Below are 7,938 nucleotides of genomic sequence, written 5' to 3'. Positions count from 1 at the left end.
GTCAAAGCCAGGATATTGTATGCTTAAGCAGCTGGTGATAATGATGCTGCATTTGAGTCACTAATGGATTTTCGAAATAGCTCTTGTCTGCCAAGAAACAGCTTGACCCCTCTTTCGTGGTGCTTTTTATCATCAGAGGACCGAAACAGCAAAAGTGCATGCTGAATTATTTCATATTTCTTTGCTACGCTACATATGCCATGTGGATGATGACAACAAGAAGTAAGAGAAAAACATCAGTTTTTAGTTTAATGTGAAGTATTGAAAATATTGTTAGAATTATGAAATGACTGTCAAGTCACATTTTTCATATAAAAGCATGTGGCACCAGACTTTGAATAAAGGTGTGGCAATGTAAGTACTTAATAATACCTAATACTTTTCAATTTTCTTCATGAGTTGCTTTAATGGTATAAGCAACTTTCACATTACTTTCTCTCTGTCACAATTACATTTTGAACTCAAACACACTCCTAGGATCTGTGCACCTTTGCACAGATAGTGGTAACTCTGATATCCATTGCAGATACTCTAATTGTCTATAAGTTTTTTTTTAGCAATTATAAAACAATACATGTCCTGTAAGGTCTTGCGTAAAGGACATAATACAATTGCAGTTTCGTAAGTGCTGGGCCATTATCAAAATACTCACTAAATGCATACAATCCAACAGATGCGCTGTCTCTTTCTTATACATTCACACATACACGCACAAATAAGGGATACACCCTATCCTGATGTTTGTGAAGCGATCGGGACAATAGCGCTGATTAATAAAATTGGGTACTGACCGTGAAGTGCTCAAAAGAATCCTGCATTCTTGACTAAATGCATTCTCATCTATCACATATCACTCTATTGGCCTCATCACTGTCTAAAGAGCTGTGTTTACCCCGCTTTTTTAGATGGACAATGGAAGACAAGAAGACCACTAATGAGGACAAATGGGTAGTTGGCAAGTGAGTGATAACGTCTTTTGATGAGGTGCACATGCGTGATTTGAACTCCTTTTTCTATGCACCATTAAGAGTAAAATGTTGCCTACTGAGTAAAAATGAAAGTTGAAATGAATAAAGTTGTGAAATAAGAGCATGTAAATTACTTCAGCTCTGCTTCCAGTAAAGTGGGAACTTTCAACCTACAACCGCTTTTTTAAAACAGTTCGGATCATTCTCTCTAAAATGCAATTACTATTAAACCATATAAACACAAATGCCTGTCAATACAGTATTTTCTTGTACAAGACTCAGCGTATTGCACGATTTTGTCTCCATGCTGCAACATAATTATTAAGGTGAGAGACAAGACCTCGGTAAGCTGTCACATTAATGTAGTGGAGTAAAAAGCACAATATTCCCATTGAATTAACAGTGAAGTAAGGTACAAAGTAGCATGAAAAGAAAGAAAAAGAACTACAAATGTGCACTTACAAACAGAAAATGCACATTGTTATATTTCACCACTTGTGTTGTCACATGGTTAAGCATTTTGTATTTCAAAACCTGCACAACTACATTGATTTCCACACAAGACACCCTGCTTTATTGTTGCTACCCGTGGCTCAACTCGTTTAACCATTTTTGTGCACACACAGATTGGACTGGATCTGTGTGGCAGTCCATTTACCGCTGCTATGGCAGAAGGGACAAAGCTTCTACCAAAGCAAGATCTTAATTTTAAACTCCTATCAGACGGCAATAACGTCACATCTATGGTCTGTGAATTTGCACTGGCCCATAAGAACTGGATCATCACATCACCTGGGTTGTGTAAACAAACTCATACACATACAAAAATATGTGAGTGCACCAGCAAATAAATGCACCCACACTCATCCACCACCGTACACATAAACCACACAGAGAGAGGTGTGCTCCATTTTTCCATTTTCTGTCTCTCCTGTGATCACTCACCAATTTGAAGGCCATCAGAGTGGTGATAAAAACACACTGGGTGCATGAAGGGAGTCTCCCTAATGCGCTCTCCCCACAGTGGGGTGCACCATTTTTCTGCACACTTTCCCTACCTGCCCCACCACCCCTCCTCTCCTCTTTCCCTTAGGCCTGGCTAGATACATCTACAATAATTGGAGTAGCCATGACAGTAATGCACCACTGGGTCTCAGTAGCACAAACACACACTAAAAAATTGAATGCGAGAGAATTAGTCCTTTCACTGTAATTTACAAGATTAAAAGAGATTATGAGTGGCAGGATTAAGTAAGTATGAGAGCCCTTTGACAAGAGGAGGAGAGGGTTTCTGACCTTGAGGCTGTGGACCGGCACCATGTCTGGACAGTCAGATACAGTAATTAGCCTGAAGTCTAAGTAGAACACAAGCAGGCAGGCTAATAATAGTGTTATTGCTATTAATAATGAGAGTGACAACTGCGCACGTAATTATGACAGTCATAATCATAATGATGTAAATCATGTTCCGAGTTAGCACTTTAATCGTTGCATGTGTGTATGCGTGTTAGAAATAACATGAAGGTGATAAATTAATTTGAGGAGGTGTTTATGATTTAATGTCATTAGAACCCTGTGTGTATTCACTGGATTATCATTTATGTAGCACTGCTTTGTTGTGGGAATTATAATCTGTCTTGGCATTGTCAAGACTATCCACTGCACAGTATTACTTACACTGGGTTTATATTTCAATAAGGCCTTCTGTCTGTTGCTCCCACTCCTTCTAAACTCTAACATACACAGAAGCACAAAGCTAAACTAGACTGACAAAGGCAAAAAAAAGAAGAAAAAAAAAAAGAAAGCATAAAAATGGAAGCCACATGATGCCCCCTCACTTTTGTAGCCCCACATCAAGCCCTCATCATCATGCTTAATGTTTGTATCAGCCGTCGATAACCCCCCCAGTTCTTTCACGTAGGTTAGAGAACACGCTGTTCCTGGCTCTGTTCCCATCCAGCTAATTTTTACTTGTGCCAGTTGACCTTTTCCCAGTGCCTCTCCTTCTTGCTTCTCCTTGACCTTTTGCTGGTTGCCGTGTCTGCTTTGTCCTTTTGTTTCGCCCTGAGGTAATATCTCACATTTGGGCTGCTAGATTTATTTACTGCTTACCAAAGCACTGGGTACGAGCATGTGTGCCATCATACACACACACACATGTACCAATCACATGTGCATTGTTCATCTTTCTGTCAGTCTACCTTTCTCTTTTTGTGATTGTCTCCAAGGCACACACATTTAGGAGTGTAGGAGCAGAAAAAACTTTTTTCTGGAGGGTTTATTTTAAATAAACTCATAGAAAAATATGGATTCATTACTGCAGATTGTAAGATTATTTTGTAAGATTTTTTTCCATCACCTCTGCAATATATCCTCAAATGTATTCCAACTTCTTCCACAGAGTGGTATAATCCTGGAGGATAGATGTGAGGTGAGGGTAGGTTTACAATTGTTAGGATTTAATGTGGAATGACCTACAAAAAAAGAGAGTCTTCCAATTTCACCTTCTTGACTCAATTCCCCTCTTAATCTTGTGACTCACGCTTCTGTTTTGACTGTCTGTCAGTCAGCCTAAATAGCATATGATTGAGGTTCATTGCAGCAGATTTGGGAACCTGTGTTCGGATTTGCCAGAGGGTCTTTTCGTGCTGCTCTGTGTTGAGTTGAATTCATTACCAGGCACAGACTCTGTAAATTTCTGCTGTAGGTGGCAGCATCTCTCATACAGAAGCTGCTGCTTTACCAAAGTTGAAGTTTGCCTCAGGGGCACAGTTCAATGTGAGAATATCTTACTTTGATTACTGAGAGAATATTTGTTCTGTTGTTGACCCAGACCTACTCACACATGTCTTGCATTAAACATCAATCATCCATCAAGAGACTGCACAAATAATACTGAGTATAATAAAGTTAAAAGGGGTTTGTACATAGTTGTATTTTTATGTGTAAGTATTTGGTGAGTCCTAAAACTTTGGAGCCACTGATGTAAGAAATCCATCATGATGACTTTCAATTGGACAGAAGGAAGGACAGCATAGAAGTAATTGAAAAAACAAATATCTCTGGAAGAAATAGAACTTTTTTGTCATTTTCAATCTAATCCAGCTTCACTTATTGTATATTAATTGTTCAATTGAAGTGACAAATGTAAAATTATCTCTGAAATGTAAAGAACCTAAAATGACTTTTAAATCACTGACTCACAAATGAGGAAAAATATTGTTAACAAATTTGTTCAAGCGTTTATATAATCATCTTGGACAGGCTGTGTGACCGAGCAGAATGCCTGCATCATCCATACTACAATACCCATAAGCCCTAGGGTTTACACTGTCAGCCAACCAATTAACTCCAAATGCTTCTGTCAGCCAATTATGCAGAAATAATGATACCTTGGAATCCCCCAACCAAAAGAACACACACACACACACACAAACAGATGCTACCTTACTTCATCAGCATCTGAGTTACTTTGGACCTAAGTGTGTGTGTATCTGTGTGTGTCTGCATGTCTGCATGTGTCTGATGATGATGAAATAGCCATCTGCCACGGGCAGGCATGTGTGAATCCCAAATGAAGACGAGTGGCTGGCTTCAAACAGCAGCAGTCTGTAAATTGTAAATGAACAAGGAGAATTTCTGCCTCCAGGCAACCCAACCTATACCTACTTACATAGCACCAGCGCCTCACACTCCTTCAGATAAAAAAAAAACACCGGTCAATTACTCCCTTTTCTTCAATTTAATCCTTTCTCGCCCCTTTTTTCCTTCTGTTCTATTTGAGCTTTTTTCCTCCTTTCTTTGAAGATGATACCAACGGAAGTGGGTCAACAGAGACCAATGTCAGCTGTTTGCTGATACTTGTAAAATGAGAGTGTGGTGTGTGTGTGTGTGTGTGTGTGTACTGTATGTGTGTGAGCGCTAGGGAATGAGAACGGTTCAGAGTCAGAAAGAGATTTACATTGTGTTTGATGTGAGTAAGCCTAGTGCTGTGTTCATTTAGGTGCTCTTAGGGTCTTGCGTACTTATAATCAAATGATTTGATGATAACAGACCGGCCCTATAGTTGATGGCAATTTAGGCTCTTACTGGCAATTTGTGTCTATTAGCAGTACTCCATAAAACTGAAGATATACAGCTGAAGTCAAATTGAACATTTTCATCCATTACAAGAGGAACCTTTGATTTCAATGAAATTGTTCCCTTAAGGATACTTCAAACAATTTATTTTTTCCATTTACCGGGGGAAATTGATACAGTTGAAGCTCTGAGCTGAAGTTCCACCTCTTACTACAAAAGAAATTTTGGCATGAAAATCCATCTGAAGATGAAATATGATTGTAATTGCTGTAATTTTTAATCAATTTATGAAACCCCCATGTTGCCCGTATCTTTACTGTAGTTATACTGAAAAAAGTGAGCATTCATTGGAAAGGAAATATACAGTTAAAATGCAAAACATAAAGGATTAAACTGACTAGATTGAAAAAAGATCGAAAGATGCACCTAAGTCAATAAAATGCATTAGACTGCAAATGTTTGCTTGTACATGTATGCTTGTCTGTGCACATGCATGGGTTATGGTAGACAAGCCACACATGAGGCCTCTCAGACACAAAGGAGTTAATATATGTATAGAAGGGCCTCTGTGTCCCAGTCGTATGGAAATACAGTCTAGCTCACTCTCTCCTCACTCCCTGGTAATGCCTGCTACTAAACCCAAATTGACCATTATGTGTCTGCAGAGTGGAAGGGTCAAGAGATCTCAACAGAAATTGGAAAGGAATGGGGGAAGGGACACGTTGATTTAACTTAGGACTAGCGATACAAAGTCTAATGGGATATGCTCATTCCATGAAGCACTTACAGACACACACTCTGGAGATGCATACACCTAGAAAGGCACACATACATACATAAGAATAGCCTGGACACCTATGCACTGCAAATGCATGTCCATGCATGATTAACTGCACTGGATATAAATGCACACAAACACACACACACACAAACACACAGGAGCTAACATGGTCCCATAATCTACACTGGCCACATGCTTAGCAGATCAATGCAGCGATTGCCCCCTCCCCCCACCCACTCTGCTCTCCTCTCTCCTGTGCGACCTTATCTCCCAGGCTTAATCAAATTGCCAGTTAGAAGTAGCAGCTGGTACTGAAGGTTGTGGATGGAAGATAACCTGGGAGAGAGAAAGAAAGAGAGGAATAATGAACACAACCAGGCAGCTCCGCTCTGCCTCAGAAAGGAAAAAGTGTTATAATAGATGTGGACAGACGTTCTCCGTCAGCATCCAGCGCTCAATTCAGTCTCTCATCTACCACATTAACGCTCTCTCGCCGACGCTTCCCTTGCCTCCCCCTCCTCTTCCTTCCATAGTTCTCTGTAACCTTTTGCTATCTTTGGTTGTCAACCTCTCTTCCTCCCTCTCCCTTTCTCATTCTCTTTCTCTCTTCTTATCTCTGTCTGTCTCTTTCCTGCTGCAGTCTAACACCACACCTCTTTCTGTTTGGTTTTCTTCCCACCTTTTCCTCTGTACCTTTTTTCTTCTCTTCTTTCATTCTTGCTTTTTCTCTCTGCAGCAGTCTCACACTCAGATCTACATATCTTCAGCAGTAATTGACATTTTCCATTTTGCCAGCTTTTTTTCCTATCAGCTGCCAGCCAGCATCACCAAGGCAACTGCAATAGGCCTGTGACAGAGAAATGGGGAAGGGGGGGGATAGGTCCGCACTGGCTTCTCCTCGCCCATGACACACACCACACAAACACACACACACACACGCATACACACACACACACCACTCCTCTGCCCTGACAGGACCCTCGGCAGCCCACTTAGGGAGTAGTTAATAAGCAAAAAAATAATCATGAAGGTGCGTTCAATAAGGGCATTTAAGCTAATTTAAGGAATTAATGAGCATTTTATGATCTCCGCAGGGCAGAAAGGCTTGGCACAAATGGTCATGTGTTCTATGTACACATATAATCTTTCACTACATTGTGTCCTTCTGGATTATTTTACAGAAAGCCATGTCATGTCTTTGATTGAAGCATAAGTGTATATTCTGCAATGGGTATATTGTCCTATTTGTCTTGGAGCTGTCTTTTTCCATCCCTTTTCTTCTTAATGCCTTTTGAAAGTCACTCTCTCGCTCCCTCAGAAATGTACTGTAAACTAACTTATGTTCTCCTCATTAGGATTTTAATTACCTTTTGAGCCTGAAAACTAACTTTGTCAAACATATGACCGGGCAGTGCTCCAGTCTTTCTTCCTGTCACATTTCCACTTTATTCATTTGAAAGTAAAAGACAGGGGGACATGGGGATGGTGACGATACATGGGGATCGTGTTATGGTAATGTAGATGAACAACTCTCAATTTCCATGATTGATTCTGTATTTATTTTATTCATGAGATTGTGCTGTTGTTTCTGCTTTACATTTTTCATAGTAGTCTTTGTATGCAACTTGGAAAGGAGGTGGCAAATAATATCAGCAGCTGGCATGAATGATGGTAAATTAGAGCGAATTAAAACTGAGACCATGGGTGACATACTAACAAAAGTAGTAAGAGAAGTTTGCTTTAATTGATGACAAAACTGTCCCCCCATTTCCCTTTTCCTAATGATCCAGACAGTAATGCCAACCAGCAAATGTGAAGGTCGACAACTTAGAAGAAAGATATAGAAAGATAGATTTACTGATCAGTATCAGTAAAATGTGCAATTCTACATTTGTGTTACTGTGATTGCATGTGTTTGTCACAACACAATGTGACCTGAGGCCAAGTAATGCGTGAGCTTAGCAGAGATATCCTTTAGTATTCTCTGTCATTCAATAGATTTTTTTCTATTGCTCATTATTTTGTTTTCTTTCTCTGGTTATTTTTGATTTGGGTCACCATCTTCATAACTTTATGTATTTTGTAAAACCGTTCAATAATAGAGAGGAA

The sequence above is a fragment of the Channa argus genome, chromosome 3 (assembly GCF_033026475.1).
Source record: "Channa argus isolate prfri chromosome 3, Channa argus male v1.0, whole genome shotgun sequence".
NCBI lineage: Eukaryota > Metazoa > Chordata > Actinopteri > Anabantiformes > Channidae > Channa > Channa argus.
The sequence above is the reverse complement of the archived record's forward strand: the minus strand, read 5'-3'. Positions refer to the sequence as shown.